Source organism: Oncorhynchus keta, unplaced genomic scaffold (genome assembly GCF_023373465.1).
Source record: "Oncorhynchus keta strain PuntledgeMale-10-30-2019 unplaced genomic scaffold, Oket_V2 Un_contig_29524_pilon_pilon, whole genome shotgun sequence".
NCBI lineage: Eukaryota > Metazoa > Chordata > Actinopteri > Salmoniformes > Salmonidae > Oncorhynchus > Oncorhynchus keta.
In genome coordinates, this window is record NW_026286592.1 from 35,092 (window position 1) to 56,362 (window position 21,271).

At 44.0% G+C, this 21,271-nt stretch overlaps 2 long non-coding RNA genes and 1 pseudogene across 4 annotated transcripts; 2 read left to right on the top strand and 1 right to left on the bottom strand.

Annotated features, from left to right (window-relative positions):
* The window catches only part of LOC127923393 (magnesium transporter protein 1-like), a 29,763-nt pseudogene extending 15,526 nt beyond the window's left edge, over positions 1-14,237 (top strand).
* Positions 12,427-13,955, bottom strand: LOC127923394 (uncharacterized). 3 transcript variants are annotated; one of them, XR_008114266.1, is made up of 4 exons: positions 13,820-13,955; positions 13,168-13,259; positions 12,606-12,791; positions 12,427-12,511 (listed from the first exon to the last, which is right to left on the bottom strand). It is a non-coding gene; the product is annotated as an uncharacterized LOC127923394 (long non-coding RNA). The 3 variants fall into 3 exon arrangements; XR_008114265.1 differs by having other exon boundaries at positions 13,724-13,834; XR_008114264.1 differs by lacking the exon at positions 13,820-13,955 and adding an exon at positions 13,630-13,667 and having other exon boundaries at positions 13,168-13,355.
* Positions 14,238-17,053: 2,816 nt separating the features above from the next.
* LOC127923395 (uncharacterized) lies at positions 17,054-19,558 on the top strand. Its single transcript, XR_008114267.1, has 2 exons — positions 17,054-18,566; positions 18,639-19,558. It is a non-coding gene; the product is annotated as an uncharacterized LOC127923395 (long non-coding RNA).
* The last annotated feature ends 1,713 nt before the right edge of the window (positions 19,559-21,271 follow it).

The window sequence follows — 21,271 nt, forward strand, 5'->3', positions numbered from 1 at the left end:
ATAACCCCACTGCTGGACTAGTGGTACGTCCCTCTCTCTATAGATATCTCTTAACATAACCCCACTGCTGGACTAGTGGTACGTCCCTCTCTCTCTCTATAGATATCTCTTAACATAACCCCACTGCTGGACTAGTGGTACGTCCCTCTCTCTCTATAGATATCTCTTAACATAACCCCACTGCTGGACTAGTGGTACGTCCTCTCTCGCTATAGATATCTCTTAACATAACCCCACTGCTGGACTAGTGGTACGTCCCCTCTCTCTCTCTATAGATATCTCTCTTAACATAACCCCACTGCTGGACTAGTGGTACGTCCCTCTCTCTCTATAGATATCTCTTAACATAACCCCACTGCTGGACTAGTGGTACGTCCCTCTCTCTCTATAGATATCTCTTAACATAACCCCACTGCTGGACTAGTGGTACGTCCTCTCTCTCTCTATAGATATCTCTTAACATAACCCCACTGCTGGACTAGTGGTACGTCCCCTCTCTCTATAGATATCTCTTAACATAACCCCACTGCTGGACTAGTGGTACGTCCCTCTCTCTCTATAGATATCTCTTAACATAACCCCACTGCTGGACTAGTGGTACGTCCCTCTCTCTCTCTATAGATATCTCTTAACATAACCCCACTGCTGGACTAGTGGTACGTCCTCTCTCTCTATAGATATCTCTTAACATAACCCCACTGCTGGACTAGTGGTACGTCCCCTCTCTCTATAGATATCTCTTAACATAACCCCACTGCTGGACTAGTGGTACGTCCCTCTCTCTATAGATATCTCTTAACCCCACCACTGGACTAGTGGTACGTCCCTCCTCTCTCTCTATAGATATCTCTTAACATAACCCCACTGCTGGACTAGTGGTACGTCCCTCTCTCTCTATAGATATCTCTTAACATAACCCCACTGCTGGACTAGTGGTACGTCCCTCTCTCTCTATAGATATCTCTTAACATAACCCCCACTGCTGGACTAGTGGTACGTCCTCTCTCTCTCTATAGATATCTCTTAACATAACCCCACTGCTGGACTAGTGGTACGTCCCCTCTCTCTCTATAGATATCTCTTAACATAACCCCACTGCTGGACTAGTGGTACGTCCCTCTCTCTCTATAGATATCTCTTAACATAACCCCACTGCTGGACTAGTGGTACGTCCCTCCTCTCTATAGATATCTCTTAACATAACCCCACTGCTGGACTAGTGGTACGTCCCCTCTCTCTATAGATATCTCTTAACCCCACCACTGGACTAGTGGTACGTCCTCTCTCTCTCTATAGATATCTCTTAACATAACCCCACTGCTGGACTAGTGGTACGTCTCTCTCTCTCTATAGATATCTCTTAACATAACCCCACTGCTGGACTAGTGGTACGTCCCTCTCTCTCTATAGATATCTCTTAACATAACCCCACTGCTGGACTAGTGGTACGTCCCCTCTCTCTCTATAGATATCTCTTAACATAACCCCACCACTGACTAGTGGTACGTCCCTCTCTCTCTCTATAGATATCTTTAACATAACCCCACTGCTGGACTAGTGGTACCTCCCTCTCTCTCTCTATAGATATCTCTTAACATAACCCCACTGCTGGACTAGTGGTACTCTCCTCTCTCTCTCTATAGATATCTCTATAGAGAGAGACTGTTCCCAGGTGTACAGGTGTAGACCTTACCGTGAAATGCCCTTATTTATTAAATAGACAAATAGACAAGTAAAAATCTGAATATAAAGTAACACAACAAGAATAACAATAAGGCTATATACAGGGGGGTTCGGTACCAAGTCAGTGTGCGGGGATATAGGTTAGTACATTTGTTCATGTAGGTAGGGGTGAAGTGACTATGCATAGATAATAAACAGTGAGTAGCAGCAGTGAAAAACAAATATGGGGGTGGGGGGTCAATGTAAATAGTGCTGGTAGCCATTTGATTAGTTGTTCAGCAGTCCCATGGCTTAGGGGTAGAAGCTGTTAAGGAGCCTCTTGGTCCTAGACTTGGCCCTCCGGGTATTTGCTTTTAAAAATTATAATAATAATTTTTTAAACCTTTATTTAACTAGGCAAGTCAGTTAACTTCTTATGGCTTGGATCCCGTTAACAACAGCCAGTGAAAGTGGAGGGCACAAATTCAAAACAACAGAAATCTCATAATTAAAAGTCCTCAAACATATAATTATTTTACACCATTTTAAAGATGAACTTGTTGTTAATCCCACCACAGTGTCCGATTTCAAAAAAGGCCAGAGCCTAGTCACAAAACACACACAGCCATTTTTCACAAAAAGCACAAAAAAGCACAAAAAGCAGAAATATAGATAAAATGAATCACTAACCTTGATGATCTTCATCAGATGACACTCACAGGACTTGTTTTGTTCGATAAAGTTCATATTTATATACAAAAATCTGAGTTTACATTGACATGTTATGTTTAGTAGTTCCAAAACATCAGGGGATATTGCAGAGAGCCACATAAATTGACAGAAATACTCATAATAAACATTGATCATGCATGGAATTAGAGATACACTTTTCCTTAATGCAACCGCTGTGTCAGATTTTTAAAAAAAATTACGGATAAAGCAAACCATGCAATAATCAGGGTACGGCGCTCAGACAACAAATCAAGCCATACAGATATCCGCCACGTTGGAGTCAACAGAAGTCAGAAATAGCGTTATAAATATTCACTTACCTTTGATGATCTTCATCAGAATGCACTCCCAGGAATCCAAGTTCCACAATGTTTGAATCGTTTGGTAAAGTCCATCATTTATGTCCAAATACCTCCTTTTTGTTTGCATGTTTAGCCCATTAATCCAAATGCTCAAAGCGCGATCACTTAGTTCAGACGAAAAGTCAAAAAAGTTATATTACAGTTCTGGGAAACATGTCAAACGATGTATAGAATCAATCTTTAGGATGTTTTTATCATAACTTTTCAATAATGTTCTACCCGGAGACTTCCTTTGTCTTCAGAAATGCAAAGGAACTCAAGCTAACTCTCACGTGAATGCGCGTGATCAGCTAATGCCTCTCTGCCAGACCACTGACTTATTCCCCCCCCATTCCCCCCTCCTTTTACAGTAGAAGCGTCAAACACGGTTCTAAAGATTGTTGACATCTAGTGGAAGCCTTAGGAAGTGCAATTTGAACCCATAGACACTGTGTATTCGATAGCCAAAGAGTTGAAAAACTACCATTCTCAAATTTCCCAATTCCTGGTTGGATTTTTTTTGCCTGGCATATGAGTTCCGTTATACTCACAGACATTATTCAAACAGATTTAGAAACTTCAGAGTGTTTTCTATCCAAAATGTACTAATAATATCCATATATTAGCAACTGGGCCTGAGTAGCAGGCAGTTTACTCTGGGCACCTTATTCATCCAAGCTACTCAATACTGCCACCAGCCATAACAAGTTAAGAACAAATTCTTATTTTCAATGACGGCCTAGGAACAGTGGGTTAACTGTCTTGTTCAGGGGCAGAAAGACCGATTTTTACGTTGTTAGCTCGGTGATTCGATCTTGCAACCTTCCAGTTGCTAGTTCAATGCTCTAACCACTAGGCTACCTGCCACCCCGGTAGAAGAGAAAACAGTCTATGACTTGGGTGACTGGAGTCTCCAACAATTTTATGGGCTTTCCTCTGACACTGCCTATTATATACAGTGGAGAGAACAAGTATTTGATACACTGTTGATTTTGCAGGTTTTCCTACTTACAAAGCATGTAGAGGTCTGTCATTTTTATCATAGGTACACTTCAACTGTGAGAGATAGAATCTAAAACAAAAATCCAGAAAATCAAATTGTATGATTTTTAAGTAATTAATTTGCATTAATACTTTTTTGGGATGGTTTGTCCTCGGAATTTTGCCTGCCATATCAGTTCTGTTATATTCACAGACATTATTTTAACAGTTTTAGAAACTAGACTGTTTAGAGTGTTTTCTATCCAAATCTACAAATTATATGCATATCCTAGCTTCTGGGCCTGAGTAGCAGGCAGTTTACATTTACATTTAAGTCATTTAGCAGACGCTCTTATCCAGAGCGACTTACAAACTGGACCATATATACCACACTACTATACTATACACTTCTATACTATACACTCTGTTCCAGACCTACTATAGATTACATTTAAGTCATTTAGCAGACGCTCTTTACAATAGTTCAACCCTGTGTAAATTGGTGCATTCACCTTTTACTTTGGGCACGCTTTTCATCTGGACGTGGAAATACTGCCCCCCCTACCCAAGACAGGTTAATAACTGTGTGTGTGTTAATCACTGTGTGTGTGTGTGTTAATCACTGTGTGTTGTTTCAGAGTTACATCCACGGCAGCAGTCAGGCCCAGTTTGTAGCAGAAACTCACATCGTGCTGCTCTTCAGTATCCTTTACACACCTCAGTCTGACCCCTGACTTCTAACCCTGTATGAGAGCCTCTCATTGGCTACAGCTTCTCTCTATGACCCTTAACCTCCTGCCCCAGACTCTGCTGTTACCATGGGGATGGTGCTGTTGCACGAGGCGGCCACGTCAGATATGGACATTGGCAAGAGGAAAAGTATGTACCTAGATATCTCTCTCTCTCCTCTCTGCCTGTCTCTCTCCTTTCTCTCGAACTCTGTCTATATCCATCTTTCTGTCTCTCTCTTTCAATTGAATTCCAAGTGTTTAATTGGCATGGGAAACACATTACATCACCAAAAGTATGTGGACACCTTTTCAAATGAGTGGATTCGACTGTTTCAGCCACACCCGTTGCTGACAGGTGTATAAAATCGAGCACACATCCATGCAATCTCCACAGATAAACATTGGCAGTAGAATGGCCTTACTCAAGAGCTCAGTGACTTTCAACGTGGCACCGTCATAGGATGCCACCTTTTCCAACAAGTCAGTTTGTCAAATTTCTGCCCTACAATGGTCAACTGTAAGTGCTGTTATTGTGAAGTGGAAATGTCTAGACCAGTGGTTCCCAAACGTTTTATAGTCCCGTACCCCCTAAGCAAGCTGGTCCTGGTCCTCTGTTCACAAACACAAACACACCCTACAGAGCCCCAGGACCAGCTTGCTTAGGGGACTCTTCTCCAGGTTCATCTCTCTGTAGGTGATGGTTTTGTTATGGAAGGTTTGGGAATCGCTTCCTTTTAGGTGGTTATAGATTTTAACGGCTCTTTTCTGGATTTTGATAATTAGTGGGTATCGGCCTAATTCTGCTCTGCATGCATTATTTGGTGTTCTACGTTGTACACTGAGGATATTTTTGCAGAATTCTGCGTGCAGAGTCTCAATTTGGTGTTTTGTGAAGTCATTGGTTGATGAGCGGACCCCAGACCTCACAACCATAAAGGGCAATGGGCTCTGACTGATTCAAGTATTTTTAGCCAAATCCTAATTGGTATGTTGAAATTTATGCTCCTTTTGATGGCATAGAATGCCCTTCTTGCCTTGTCTCTCAGATCATTCACAGCTTTGTGGAAGTTACCTGTGGCGCTGATGTTTAGGCCAAGGTATGTATTGTTTTTGTGTACTCTAGGGCAACAGTGTCTAGATGGAATTTGTATTTGTGGTCCTGGTGACTGGACCTTTTTGGAACACCATTATTTTGGTCTTACTGAGATTTACTGTCAGGGCCCAGGTCTGACAGAATCTGTGCATAAGATCTAGGTGCTGTTGTAGGCCCTCCTTGGTTGGTGACAGAAGCACCAGATCATCAGCAGACATTTGACTTGGGATTCTAGTAGGGTGAGGCCGGGTGCTGCAGACTTTTCTAGTGCCCGCGCCAATTCGTTGATATATATGTTGAAGAGGGTGGGGCTTAAGCTGCATCCCTGTCTCACCCCATGACCCTGTGTGAAGACATTTGTGTGCTTTTTGCCAATTTTAACCGCACACTTGTTGTTTGTGTACATGGATTTTATAATGTCGTATGTTTTACCCCCAACACCACTTTCCATCAGTTTGTATAGCAGACCCTCATGCCAAATTGAGTCGAAGGCTTTTTTGAAATCAACAAAGCATGAGAAGACTTTGCCTTTGTTTTGGTTTGTTTGGTTGTCAATTAGGGTGTGCAGGGTGAATTAGGGTGTGCATGGTCTGTTGTACGGTAATTTGGTAAAAAGCCAATTTGACATTTGCTCAGTACATTGTTTTCATTGAGGAAATGTACGAGTCTGCTGTTAACCTCTTGCTCCTACCAGGCACGCTGGCGTCCCATCTAGAGCTCTGGAAATGCAAATGCGCTACGCTAAATGCTAATAGTACTAGTTAAAACTCAAACGTTCATTAAAATACACATGCAGGGTATTGAATTAAAGCTACACTCGTTGTGAATCCAGGCAACAAGTCAGATTTTTAAAATGCTTTTCGGCGAAAGCATGAGAAGCTATTATCTGATAGCATGTAACACCCCAAAAGACCCGCAGGGGACGTAAACAAAATAATTAGCATAGTCGTCGCTACACAAACCGCACAAATAAAATATAAAACATTTATTACCTTTGACCATCTTCTTTGTTGGCACTCCTAGATGTCCCATATTCACTACTTTATTTCGATTAAATCGGTCCATATATAGCCTAGATATCGATCTATGAAGACTGTGTGATAAACGGGAAAAAATAGCGTTTCATAACGTAACGTCATTTTTTTAAATTCAAAAAGTCGACGATAAACTTTCACAAAACACTTCGAAATACTTTTGTAATGCAACTTCAGGTATTAGTACACGTTAATAAGCGATAAAATTAATCAGGAGGCGATGTCAATTCTATAGGTGTCTGTCTCGAAAAAATGTCTTTGAGAGAGCTCGACCAAAAAATCCGGTCGGAGACCGGAGGGAATCGATTCCCTTGATTCGGTTAGACCAAGAATCAAAGCTGAATCAAATGACAAGACTCTAGACAACGCGTGGAAGCTGTAGGCACTGCAACCTCGGCCTCATTTAATTCGGTTCACTTTGAACAATTCCTTGAAGTCGCGCACGGATATGTATTTCTTAACAGGTTAATGATAATGCAGAGGATTTTCCCAAGGTTACTGTTGATGCATATTCCATGGTAGTTATTGGGGTCAAATTTGTCTCCACTTTTGTGGATTGGGGTGATCAGTCCTTGGTTCCAAATATTGGGGAAGATGCCAGAGCTAAGGATGATGTTAAAGAGTTTTAGTATAGCCAATTGGAATTTGTTGTCTGTATATTTGATCATTTCATTGAGGATACCATCAACACCACAGGCCTTTTTGGGTTGGAGGGTTTTTATTTTGTCCTGTAACTCATTCAATGTAATTGGAGAATCCAGTGGGTTCTGGTAGTCTTTAATAGTTGATTCTAAGATCTGTATTTGATCATGTATATGTTTTTGCACTTTATTCTTTGTTATAGAGCCAAAAAGGTTGGAGAAGTGGTTTACCCATATATCTCCATTTTGGATAGATCATTCTTTGTGTTGTTGTTTGTTTGGTGTTTTCCAATTTTCCCAGAAGTGGTTAGAGTCTATTGATTCTTCAATTACATTGAGCTGATTTCTGACATGCTGTTCCTTCTTTTTCCGTAGTGTATTTGTGTATTGTTTTAGTGATTCACCATAGTGAAGGCGTAGACTCTGGTTTTCCGGGTCTCTATGTTTTAGGTTGGACAGGTTTCTCAATTTCTTTCTTAGATTTTTGCATTCTTCATCAAACCATTTGTCATTATTGTTAATTTTCTTCGGTTTTCTGTTTGAGATTTTTAGATTTGATAGGGAAGCCGAGAGGTCAAATATACTGTTAAGATTTTCTACTGCCAAGTTTACACCTTCACTATTACAGTGGAACGTTTTACCCAGGAAATTGTCTAAAAGGGATTGAATTTGTTGTTGCCTAATTGTTTTTTGGTAGCTTTCCAAACTGCATTTCTTCCATCTATAGCATTTCTTAATGTTACTCAGTTCCTTTGGCTTTGATGCCTCATGATTGAGTATTGCTCTGTTTAAGTATCTCACCATATATATGCCATTTAGCAGACGCTTTTATCCAAAGCGACTTACAGTCATGCGTGCATACATTCTACGTATGGGTGGTCCCGGGAATCGAACCCACTACCCTGGCGTTACAAGCGCCATGCTCTACCAACTGAGCTACAGAAGGACCATAACTTCTCTTCTATGCAATCTGGTTTCAGAGCTGGTCATGGGTGTACCTCAGCCACGCTCAAGGTCCTAAACGATAACTTAACCACCATCGATAAGAAACATTACTGTGAAGCCGTATTCATTGATCTGGCCAAGGCTTTCTACTCTGTCAATCACCACATCCTCATCGGCAGACTCGACAGCCTTGGTTTCTCAAATTATTGCCTCGCCTGGTTCACCAACTACTTCTCTGATAGAGTTCAGTGTGTCAAATCGGAGGGTCTGCTGTCCGGACCTCTGGCAGTCTCTATGGGGGTGCCACAGGGTTCAATTCTTGGACCGACTCTCTTCTCTGTATACATCAATGAGGTCGCTCTTGCTGCTGGTGAGTCTCTGATCCACCTCTACGCAGACGACACCATTCTGTATACTTCCGGCCCTTCTTTGGACACTGTGTTAACAACCCTCCAAGCAAGCTTCAATGCCATACAACTCTCCTTCTGTGGCCTCCAATTGCTCTTAAATACAAGTACAACTAAATGCATGCTCTTCAACCGATCGCTACCTGCACCTACCGCCTGTCCAACATCACTACTCTGGACGGCTCTGACTTAGAATACGTGGACAACTACAAAAACTTAGGTGTCTGGTTAGACTGTAAACTCTCCTTCCAGACCCATATCAAACATCTCCAATCCAAAGTTAAATCTAGAATTGGCTTCCTATTTCGCAACAAAGCATCCTTCACTCATGCTGCCAAACATACCCTTGTAAAACTGACCATCCTACCAATCCTCGACTTTGGCGATGTCATTTACAAAATAGCCTCCAATACCCTTCTCAACAAATTGGATGCAGTCTATCACAGTGCAATCCGTTTTGTCACCAAAGCCCCATATACTACCCACCATTGCGACCTGTACGCTCTCGTTGGCTGGCCCTCGCTTCAAGTCCCCCCTTATCTCAGCTCGCTGGTCACCATAGCATCTCCCACCTGTAGCACACTGTAAAGGTTTTGACTTGAGGTTATTATTTATAGGGGTGCCAGGTAGGTTGTGCCTACCAGAGAAAACATTGGTTTCTCCTTTTAGTTTGGGTGGGAATGAGTCCCATCTGGTCCGTCAAGTAAGTAACCCAGTATTAAACATACCATCAATATAACAATTATTTTACCACAGAACTTTAAAGCGTATCAACTCTTACTAAGTCCTCAACTACAACTAACTACATAAATCATCACAGTATACCTCACATCAAAACAAATGAAATACCGTATACAAAAAAGTGGTAGTCAGTCGGTCAGTCAGACAATCCAATCCGCCAATAGATCTCCAGCGGAGAAAGGCCACGAAGAACGGAGAGGTGTAGTCCACGGACGCAAAGAGTGGATCCGATCCTGGGTAAACTCTCTTAGGCTACAAAACATGCGTTTAACGGCAACAAAACAAACGGAATAGAGAAGCTTCGGGAACTGAGGGTTGAACACATCCTCATGCACGTCTCCATCACAACCCCACTTTTGCGCAGCTGATGCTATTTAATTGGGAATTAAAGGGAAAGCACCCTATTGGAAGGAGAAGCACTGAGACGGGTCAGAAAAATTTGGGGCCGTCACAACACGCTCCAGCAGGTATATCTCTCTAGTCACCCCCAAAACCAATTCTTTCTTTGGCCGCCTCTCCTTCCAGTTCTCTGCTGCCAATGACTGGAACGAACAACAAACATCTCTGAAACTGGAAACACTTATCTCCCTCACTAGCTTTAAGAACCAACTGTAAGAGCATCTTACAGATTACTGCACCTGTACATAGCCCACCTATAATTTAGCCCAAACAACTACCTCTTTCCCTACTGTATTTAATTAATTTATTTATTTTGCTCCTTTGCACCCCATTATTTTTATTTCTACTTTGCACATTCTTCCATTGCAAATCTACCATTCCAGTGTTTTACTTGCTATATTGTATTTACTTTGCCACCATGGCCTTTTTTTGCCTTTACCTCCCTTATCTCACCTCATTTGCTCACATCCTATATAGACTTATTTCTACTGTATTATTGACTGTATGTTTGTTTTACTCCATGTGTAACTCTGTGTCGTTGTATCTGTCGAACTGCTTTGCTTTATCTTGGCCAGGTCGCAATTGTAAATGAGAACTTGTTCTCAACTTGCCTACCCGGTTAAATAAAGGTGTTCTCAACTAGCCTACCTGGTTAAATAAAGGTGTTCTCAACTAGCCTACCTGGTTAAATAAAGGTGTTCTCAACTAGCCTACCTGGTTAAATAAAGGTGTTCTCAACTTGCCTACCCGGTTAAATAAAGGTGTTCTCAACTAGCCTACCTGGTTAAATAAAGGTGTTCTCAACTAGCCTACCTGGTTAAATAACGGTGTTCTCAACTAGCCTACCTGGTTAAATAAAGGTGTTCTCAACTAGCCTACCTGGTTAAATAAAGGTGTTCTCAACTTGCCTACCCGGTTAAATAAAGGTGTTCTCAACTGGCCTACCCGGTTAAATAAAGGTGTTCTCAACTGGCCTACCCGGTTAAATAAAGGTGTTCTCTCCTCCGTGCCTCTCCTCCGTCCCCGTCAAATAAAGGTGTCCCCCTCACCCTCTCCTCCGTCCCTGTCACCTCTCCTCCGTCCCCCTACCCTCTCCCCGTCCCCTGTCACCCTCTCCCTCCTCCGTCCCCCTCACCCTCTCCTCCGTCCCTGTCACCCTCTCCTCCCCTCACCCTCTCCTCCGTCCCTGTCACCCTCTCCTCCGTCCCCCTCACCCTCTCCTCCGTCCCTGTCAACCTCTCCTCCGTCCCCCTCACCCTCTCCTCCATCCCCCTCAACCTCTCCTCCACCAGCAGTCTGATCTTCTCCTCTGTTCTTCTCCTGATTCTGCTCTTTCTCCTGTTGAAGTTGTCTCACCACAGTCCAGAGTGCAGATATGTCTCTGTCCACCTCCAGCTCTCCGGGTCTGGTTAAGGGGGTGTTGTTGTGCTGGACTGTTGTCTGGGTCTGTGCTGACTGAAGTGTAATCACCTGCTGTTCCAGCTCCACCTGCCTTACCTCCAGCTGGGTGAATTTATCCTTCATTTCAATGAGGGAGTAGTAATATGTGCTGGGAGGTTGACTCTACGCTGGGGGTTGCTCGTCTGTGGGGTTACATAATGAAGAGGTCTGGTCTGACCCGCTCGGGGTGGGGGTATCTTTGTCAAGGGAGAGCTTCTCCTGCTGGGCTGATTCTTTAATTTGGTGAAAGTCCAGCTGAAACTTTTTGGGGTTACCCTGTACCATTACTGTTCCGGACTTATAGAGGTTTATATTAGCTGACTCAGAGTCCTCGTTGTCAAGTATCCTGAGTTTCCACCCCTCGTTAACACCTCCTCTCTTAACAAAGGGGTAGTGTGCTAATATAGCACTGTGCCATGCCAGGGGATGGTTTGTGTGGAAGATAAGGTTGCTGATGTTCCCATTTTTGTAATAGTCAGCTAAAAGTGTCTCTTGATTTTCCATAAGGAGCTTTATTTTGTAATCTTTTCTTGCCTTATCATTCTTTACATGCACAGGGTACTGTACTTGAATTACCTCTGAACAGCGGGAGGGAGCTTCTAAGGCCTCTCCATTTGGTTGGGGTAGACAGTGTGATTCTCCTGCCATTGTTGGGCTAATGGGCTTTGACACCTCTCACTTGACACGTCAGTGCTAGTTGAAGCTGTATAAAGCTTGGCAGAATTATGTTAGAATTCAGTCCTTATAAAGTAATGTTGTGTATTTTTCTTCTTGGCTTTTGGAAATAAGATATAGTTTCAGACTAAACATTACTCACTCAGTTCCAGGTTGGATGGTGTTTTCTGTTGTTTTCCAGATAATTTGCTGTATATGTATATCATCCTTGGTAGTTGTGAACCTTCCAGGTGATTCCGTAATTCCGTCCAAAATCAGGCTGTAGGTTTTAAGTTTTGATGTGAAGTGGGGTATATGTTGTAGAGGGTAGAATCCAGTATGTGTTCCTGACAAAAAAATAAGTTTAACTATCTTTTTTTAAGAAAATAAAATGCTGAAAAATGCAGGAGCTCATCTGATCGTGACCTCTGCTCTCTCTCTCTCTCCTTTCCCCCTCTCTGTCTCCTCTGTCTCTAGTCATGTGTGTAGCAGGGATCGGTCTGGTGATGCTCTGATCGTGACCTCTGCTCTCTCTCTCTCCTTTCCCCCTCTCTGTCTCCTCTGTCTCTAGTCATGTGTGTAGCAGGGATCGGTCTGGTGATGCTCTGATCGTGACCTCTGCTCTCTCTCTCTCCTTTCCCCCTCTCTGTCTCCTCTGTCTCTAGTCATGTGTGTAGCAGGGATCGGTCTGGTGATGCTCTGATCGTGACCTCTGCTCTCTCTCTCTCCTTTCCCCCTCTCTGTCTCCTCTGTCTCTAGTCATGTGTGTAGCAGGGATGGGTCTGGTGATGCTCTTATCGTGACCTCTGCTCTCTCTCTCTCCTTTCCCCCTCTCTGTCTCCTCTGTCTCTAGTCATGTGTGTAGCAGGGATCGGTCTGGTGATGCTCTGATCGTGACCTCTGCTCTCTCTCTCCTTTCCCCCTCTCTGTCTCCTCTGTCTCTAGTCATGTGTGTAGCAGGGATCGGTCTGGTGATGCTCTGATCGTGACCTCTGCTCTCTCTCTCTCCTTTCCCCCTCTCTGTCTCCTCTGTCTCTAGTCATGTGTGTAGCAGGGATCGGTCTGGTGATGCTCTGATCGTGACCTCTGCTCTCTCTCTCTCCTTTCCCCCTCTCTGTCTCCTCTGTCTCTAGTCATGTGTGTAGCAGGGATCGGTCTGGTGATGCTCTGATCGTGACCTCTGCTCTCTCTCTCCTTTCCCCCTCTCCGTCTCCTCTGTCTCTAGTCATGTGTGTAGCAGGGATCGGTCTGGTGATGCTCTGATCGTGACCTCTGCTCTCTCTCTCTCTCCTTTCCCCCTCTCCGTCTCCTCTGTCTCTAGTCATGTGTGTAGCAGGGATCGGTCTGGTGATGCTCTGATCGTGACCTCTGCTCTCTCTCTCCTTTCCCCCTCTCTGTCTCCTCTGTCTCTAGTCATGTGTGTAGCAGGGATCGGTCTGGTGATGCTCTGATCGTGACCTCTGCTCTCTCTCTCTCTCCTTTCCCCCTCTCTGTCTCCTCTGTCTCTAGTCATGTGTGTAGCAGGGATCGGTCTGGTGATGCTCTGATCGTGACCTCTGCTCTCTCTCTCCTTTCCCCTCTCCGTCTCCTCTGTCTCTAGTCATGTGTGTAGCAGGGATCGGTCTGGTGATGCTCTGATCGTGACCTCTGCTCTCTCTCTCTCCTTTCCCCTCTCTGTCTCCTCTGTCTCTAGTCATGTGTGTAGCAGGGATCGGTCTGGTGATGCTCTGATCGTGACCTCTGCTCTCTCTCTCCTTTCCCCCTCTCCGTCTCCTCTGTCTCTAGTCATGTGTAGCAGGGATCGGTCTGGTGATGCTCTGATCGTGACCTCTGCTCTCTCTCTCTCCTTTCCCCCTCTCTGTCTCCTATGTCTCTAGTCATGTGTGTAGCAGGGATCGGTCTGGTGATGCTCTGATCGTGACCTCTGCTCTCTCTCTCTCTCCTTTTCCCCTCTCTGTCTCCTCTGTCTCTAGTCATGTGTGTAGCAGGGATCGGTCTGGTGATGCTCTGATCGTGACCTCTGCTCTCTCTCTCTCTCCTTTTCCCCTCTCTGTCTCCTCTGTCTCTAGTCATGTGTGTAGCAGGGATCGGTCTGGTGATGCTCTTCTTCAGTTGGCTGCTGTCCATCTTTAGAGCTAAATACCATGGATACCCTTACAGGTAATAAACTCACACAGACACACACACACTTACATTTCACTCCGTTGTCTGACTGACTGTTTGTGTTTCCAGTTTCCTGTTGAGTTAGAGAGCTGGGAGGAAGAAGCCTGGAAGCTCCATAGTGCCTCGGACGCCTCACACACCAGAACACTGTTCATCTGGGGTTATCTCCTCTTCTGTTGCTGGAAAGTACCAGGAAGACATTGTTTACATTGACATTCACAAAGTTCACAATGTCTTTTTATTAATAAATACTGTACATGAATATAAACATAATCCATTAAATGTAGATATGAAGGTGACCATTGACAGCAGCAGCAGACGGGACATAACAGTCAGTGGTCAAAATGGTGGTGAGATGGAAGGAGGGGAGGGGCATGAGGATGTTCTATCTACATAGAGGGGAGGGGCATGAGGATGTTCTATCTACATAGAGGGGAGGGGCATGAGGATGTTCTATCTACATAGAGGGGAGGGGCATGAGGATGTTCTATCTACATAGAGGGGAGGGGCATGAGGATGTTCTATCTACATAGAGGGGAGGGGCATGAGGATGTTCTATCTACATAGAGGGGAGGGGCATGAGGATGTTCTATCTACATAGAGGGGAGGGGCATGAGGATGTTATATCTACATAGAGGGGAGGGGCATGAGGATGTTCTATCTACATGGAGGAGGGGGGTTAAGGATGTTCTATCTACATAGAGGGGAGGGGGTTAAGGATGTTCTATCTACATAGAGGGGAGGGGCATAAGGATGTTCTATCTACATAGAGGGGAGGGGCATAAGGATGTTCTATCTACATAGAACATTCCTATGCCCCTCCTATATCTGCATAGAGGGGAGGGGCATAAGGATGTTCTATCTACATAGAGGGGAGGGGCATAAGGATGTTCTATCTACATAGAGGGGAGGGGCATAAGGATGTTCTATCTACATAGAGGGGATGGGCATAAGGATGTTCTATCTACATAGAGGAGGGGCATAGGAATGTTCTATCTACATAGAGGGGAGGGGCATAAGGATGTTCTATCTACATAGAGGGGAGGGGCATAAGGATGTTCTATCTACATAGAGGGGAGGGGCATAAGGATGTTCTATCTACATAGAGGAGGAGGGGCATAAGGATGTTCTATCTACATAGAGTAGGGGCATAAGAATGTTCTATCTACATAGAGGGGAGGGGCATAAGAATGTTCTATCTACATAGAGGGGAGGGGCATAAGGATTTTCTATACATAGAGTAGGGGCATAAGAATATTATATCTATATAGAGGAGGGGAGGGGGATAAGGATGTTCTATCTACATAGAGGGGAGGGGGTTAAGGATGTTCTATCTACATAGAGGGGAGGGGGTTAAGGATGTTCTATCTACATAGAGGGGAGGGGGATAAGGATGTTCTATCTACATAGAGGGGAGGGGGTTAAGGATGTTCTATCTACATAGAGGGGAGGGGGATAAGGATGTTCTATCTACATAGAGGGGGGGTTAAGGATTTTCTATCTACATAGAGGGGGATAAGGATGTTCTATCTACATAGAGGGGAGGGGGATAAGGATGTTCTAAACATAGAGTAGGGGAGGGGTATAAGGATGTTCTATCTACATAGAGGAGGGGGCATAAGGATGTTCTATCTACATAGAGGGGAGGGGGGATAATGATGTTCTACCTACATAGAGGAGGGGAGGGGGATTAATGATGTAATATCTACATGGAGGAAGGGGCATAAGGATGTTCTATCTACATAGAGGAGGGGAGATAAGAATGTTCTATCTACATGGAGGAAGGGGCATAAGGATGTTCTATCTACATAGAGGAGGGGAGATAAGAATGTTCTATCTACATGGAGGAAGGGGCATAAGGATGTTCTATCTACATAGAGGAGGGGAGATAAGAATGTTCTATCTACATGGAGGAAGGGGCATAAGGATGTTCTATCTACATAGAGGAGGGGAGATAAGGATGTTCTATCGACATGGAGGAAGGGGGATAAGGATGTTCTATCTACATAGAGGGGGATAAGGATGTTCTATCTACATAGAGGGGAGGGGGATAAGGATGTTCTATCTACATAGAGGGGAGGGGCATGAGGATGTTCTATCTACATAGAGGGGAGGGGCATGAGGATGTTCTATCTACATAGAGGGGAGGGGCATGAGGATGTTCTATCTACATAGAGGGGAGGGGCATGAGGATGTTCTATCTACATAGAGGGGAGGGGCATGAGGATGTTATATCTACATAGAGGGAGGGGCATGAGGATGTTCTATCTACATAGAGGGAGGGGCATGAGGATGTTATATCTACATAGAGGGGAGGGCATGAGGATGTTCTATCTACATGGAGGAGGGGGTTAAGGATGTTCTATCTACATAGAGGGGAGGGGTTAAGGATGTTCTATCTACATAGAGGGGAGGGCATAAGGATGTTCTATCTACATAGAGGGGAGGGGCATAAGGATGTTCTATCTACATAGAACATTCCTATGCCCCTCCTATATCTGCATAGAGGAGGGGCATAAGGATGTTCTATCTACATAGAGGGGAGGGCATAAGGATGTTCTATCTACATAGAGGGGATGGGCATAAGGATGTTCTATCTACATAGAGGAGGGGCATAGGAATGTTCTATCTACATAGAGGGAGGGGCATAAGGATGTTCTATCTACATAGAGGGGAGGGGCATAAGGATGTTATATCTACATAGAGGAGGAGGGGCATAAGGATGTTCTATCTACATAGAGTAGGGGCATAAGAATGTTCTATCTACATAGAGGGGAGGGGCATAAGAATGTTCTATCTACATAGAGGGGAGGGGCATAAGGATTTTCTATACATAGAGTAGGGGCATAAGAATATTATATCTATATAGAGGAGGGGAGGGGGATAAGGATGTTCTATCTACATAGAGGGAGGGGTTAAGGATGTTCTATCTACATAGAGGGGAGGGGGTTAAGGATGTTCTATCTACATAGAGGGGAAGGGGTTAAGGATGTTCTATCTACATAGAGGGGAGGGGGTTAAGGATGTTCTATCTACATAGAGGGGAGGGGGATAAGGATGTTCTATCTACATAGAGGGGAGGGGGTTAAGGATGTTCTATCTACATAGAGGGGGATAAGGATGTTCTATCTACATAGAGGGGAGGGGGATAAGGATGTTCTAAACATAGAGTAGGGGAGGGGTATAAGGATGTTCTATCTACATAGAGGAGGGGGCATAAGGATGTTCTATCTACATAGAGGGGAGGGGGGATAATGATGTTCTACCTACATAGAGGAGGGGAGGGGGATTAATGATGTAATATCTACATGGAGGAAGGGGCATAAGGATGTTCTATCTACATAGAGGAGGGGAGATAAGAATGTTCTATCTACATGGAGGAAGGGGGATAAGGATGTTCTATCTACATAGAGGAGGGGAGATAAGGATGTTCTATCGACATGGAGGAAGGGGGTTAAGGATGTTCTATCTACATAGAGGGGGATAAGGATGTTCTATCTACATAGAGGGGAGGGGGATAAGGATGTTCTATCTACATAGAGGGGAGGGGGATAAGGATGTTCTAAACATAGAGTAGGGGAGGGGTATAAGGATGTTCTATCTACATAGAGGAAGGGGGATAGGGATGTTCTAAACATAGAGTAGGGGAGGGGCATAAGGATGTTCTATCTACATAGAGGAAGGGGGATAGGGATGTTCTATCTACATAGAGGGGAGGGGGATAAGGATGTTCTAAACATAGAGTAGGGGAGGGGCATAAGGATGTTCTATCTACATAGAGGAAGGGGGATAGGGATGTTCTATCTACATAGAGGAGGGGAGATAAGGATGTTCTATCTACATAGAGGAGGGGAGATAGGGATGTTCTATCTACATAGAGGAGGGGAGATAAGGATGTTATATCTACATGGGGGATAGGGATGTTCTATCTACATAGAGGAGGGGAGATAAGAATGTTATATCTACATAGAGGAAGGGGGATAGGGATGTTCTATCTACATAGAGGAGGGGAGATAAGGATGTTCTATCTACATAGAGGAGGGGAGATAAGGATGTTATATCTACATGGGGGATAGGGATGTTCTATCTACATAGAGGAGGGGAGATAAGAATGTTATATCTACATAGAGGAAGGGGGATAGGGATGTTCTATCTACATAGAGGAGGGGAGATAAGGATGTTATATCTACATAGAGGAAGGGGATAAAGTTGTTATATCTGTATAGAGGAAATGGGGGAGGGGATATTGATCTGCAGTGTTTGTTCTGCTATATGCATCTAAAGCTCTGTGTTGGTCTATGGTTATACAGTGTCTTACTGGTCTAGTGTGTTCATGATCAGTACAGACTTGGTTAGAGAACGGAGAGGGTCTGTAACTGAGTGTTGCGGTTAGAGAACGTGGAGAATCTGTAACTGAGTGTTGGGGTTAGAGAACAGAGAGGGTCTGTAACTGGGTGTTGGGGTTAGAGAACAGAGAGGGTCTGTAACTGAGTGTTGGGGTTAGAGAACAGAGAGGGTCTGTAACTGAGTGTTGGGGTTAGAAAACGGAGAGGGTCTGTATCTGAGTGTTGGGGTTAGAGAACGGAGAGGGTCTGTAACTAGGTGTTGGGGTTAGAACGGAGAGGGTCTGTAACTGGGTGTTGGGGTTAGAGAACGGAGAGGGTCTGTAACTAGGTGTTGGGGTTAGAGAATGGAGAGGGTCTGTAACTGGGTGTTGGGGTTAGAGAACGGAGAGGGTCTGTAACTGAGTGTTGGGGTTAGAGAACGGAGAGGGTCTGTAACTGAGTGTTGGGGTTAGAGAACGGAGAGGGTCTGTAACTGGGTGTTTGGGTTAGAGAACGGAGAGGGTCTGTAACTGAGTGTTGGGGTTAGAGAACAGAGAGGGTCTGTAACTGAGTGTTGGGGTTAGAGAACAGAGAGGGTCTGTAACTGGGTGTTGGGGTTAGAGAACAGAGAGGGTCTGTAACTGGGTGTTGGAGTTAGAGAACAGAGAGGGTCTGTAACTAGGTGTTGGGGTTAGGGAACGGAGAGGGTCTGTAACTGAGTGTTTGGGTTAGAGAACAGAGAGGGTCTGTAACTGGGTGTTGGGGTTAGAGAACGGAGAGGGTCTGTAACTGGGTGTTTGGGTTAGAGAACGGAGAGGGTCTGTAACTGAGTGTTGGGGTTAGAGAACGGAGAGCGTCTGTAACTGAGTGTTGGGGTTAGAGAACGGAGAGGGTTTGTAACTGAGTGTTGGGGTTAGAGAACGGAGAGGGTCTGTAACTGAGTGTTGGGGTTAGAGAACAGAGAGGGTCTGTAACTGAGTGTTGGGGTTAGAGAACAGAGAGGGTCTGTAACTGAGTGTTGGGGTTAGAGAACGGAGAGGGTCTGTAACTGAGTGTTGGGGTTAGAGAACGGAGAGGGTCTGTAACTGAGTGTTGGGGTTAGAGAACGGAGAGGGTCTGTAACTGAGTGTTGGGGTTAGAGAACAGAGAGGGTCTGTAACTGAGTGTTGGGGTATGGAGGGTGATGTGATATCTGACTGAGCTGCTGTATGTCTCTGTCTGTCTCAGGTGGTGATGATACTTGTTGCCATTAAAGTGCCTTAATGACTATTCTGCCTCCTGTGGATGTTTCCAGTGTTCTGTCTCCTCACTACAGTCCTGACAAATTTGCATTGTACCAGAATGACAGCCCAAACAGCACAACCCGTCATTCTGTTACCTAACTTTGCATCTCCACTGTTCTTCAAGTAAATATGTTTTTGTGAACTGTTCAGTGGAAAGTGTTCAAAGTAGTCCTTGTGCAAACAGTTGTATGGTTTGTTCAATTTTGAAATCATTGATTTAAAGTGAAAAATCTGATTGTCTGTGTCATTCTGTTACTGTGGAATATACCATTAACTTCTTGCGTCGAGCCATCCCGGATCCGTATCGTGACTACAGCCTCAATCTCATTACCATAACGCAACGTTAACTATTCATGAAAATCGCAAATGAAATGAAATTAATCTATTTGCTCTCAAGCTTAGCCTTTTGTTAACAACACTGTCATCTCAGATTTTCTAAATATGCTTCTCAACCATTGCAAAACAAGCATTTGTGTAACAGTATTGATAGCTAGCGTAGCATTTAGCGTAGCATTTAGCGTTAGCATTCAGCAGGCAACATTTTCACAAAAACCAGAAAAGCATTCAAATAAGATCATTTACCTTTGAAGAACTTTGGATATTTTCAATGAGGAGACTCTCAGATAGCAAATGTTCAGTTTTTCCTGAAAGATTATTTGTTTAGGACAAATCGCTCCGTTTTCTGCGTCACGTTTAGCTACGGAAAAAACCTGTATCCAGGATTGTGTAAATCTATCCGCAAGCTCATTAGCATAACACAATGTTAACTATTCATGAAAATCGCAAATGAAATGAAATTAATCTATTTGCTCTCAAGCTTAGCCTTTTGTTAACAACACTGTCATCTCAGATTTTCAAAAATTGCAATCTAGCATTTGTGTAACAGTACTGATAGCTAGCGTAGCATTTAGCGTTAGCATCAGCAGGAAACATTTTCACAAAAACCAGCAAAAACATTCAAATAAATCATTTACCTTTGAAGAACTTCGGATGTTTTCAATGAGGAGACTCTCAGATAGCAAATGTTCAGTTTTTCCTGAAAGATTTTTTGTGCAGGAGAAATCGGTCCGTTTGGTGCTTCACGTTTGGCTACCAAAAAAAAAAGAAAATTCAGTTATCCAAACGCCAAACTTTTTTCCAAATTAACTCCATAATATCGACTGAAACATGGCAAACGTTGTTTAGAACCAACCCTCAAGGTGTTTTTCTACATATCTCTTCAATGATGTATCGTTCCTGGAAGTGTGCTTCTCCCTCTGTATCGCGTGGTAAAATGAGTGCTACTGAGAATTACGCACCAACTCAGACAAAGGACACCGGGCGGACCCCTGGCAAATGTAGTCTCTTATGGCCAATCTTCCAATGATATGCCTACAAATACGTCACAATGCTGCAGACGTCTTGGACGAACGGCAGAGAGCATAAGCTCGTTCACAGCATATTCACAGCCATATAAGGAGACGATAGTAAAACAGAGCCTCAAAAATTCAGCTCATTTCCTGTTTGAGGTTACATCTTGGTTTCGCCTGTAGCATCATTTCTGGGGCACTCACAGATAATATCTTTGCAGTTTTGAAAACGTCAGAGTGTTTTCTTTCCAAAGCTGCCAATTATATGCATAGTCGAGCATCTTTTCGTGACAAAATATTGCGCTTAAAACGGGAACGTTTTTTTATCCAATAATGATATAGCGCCCCCA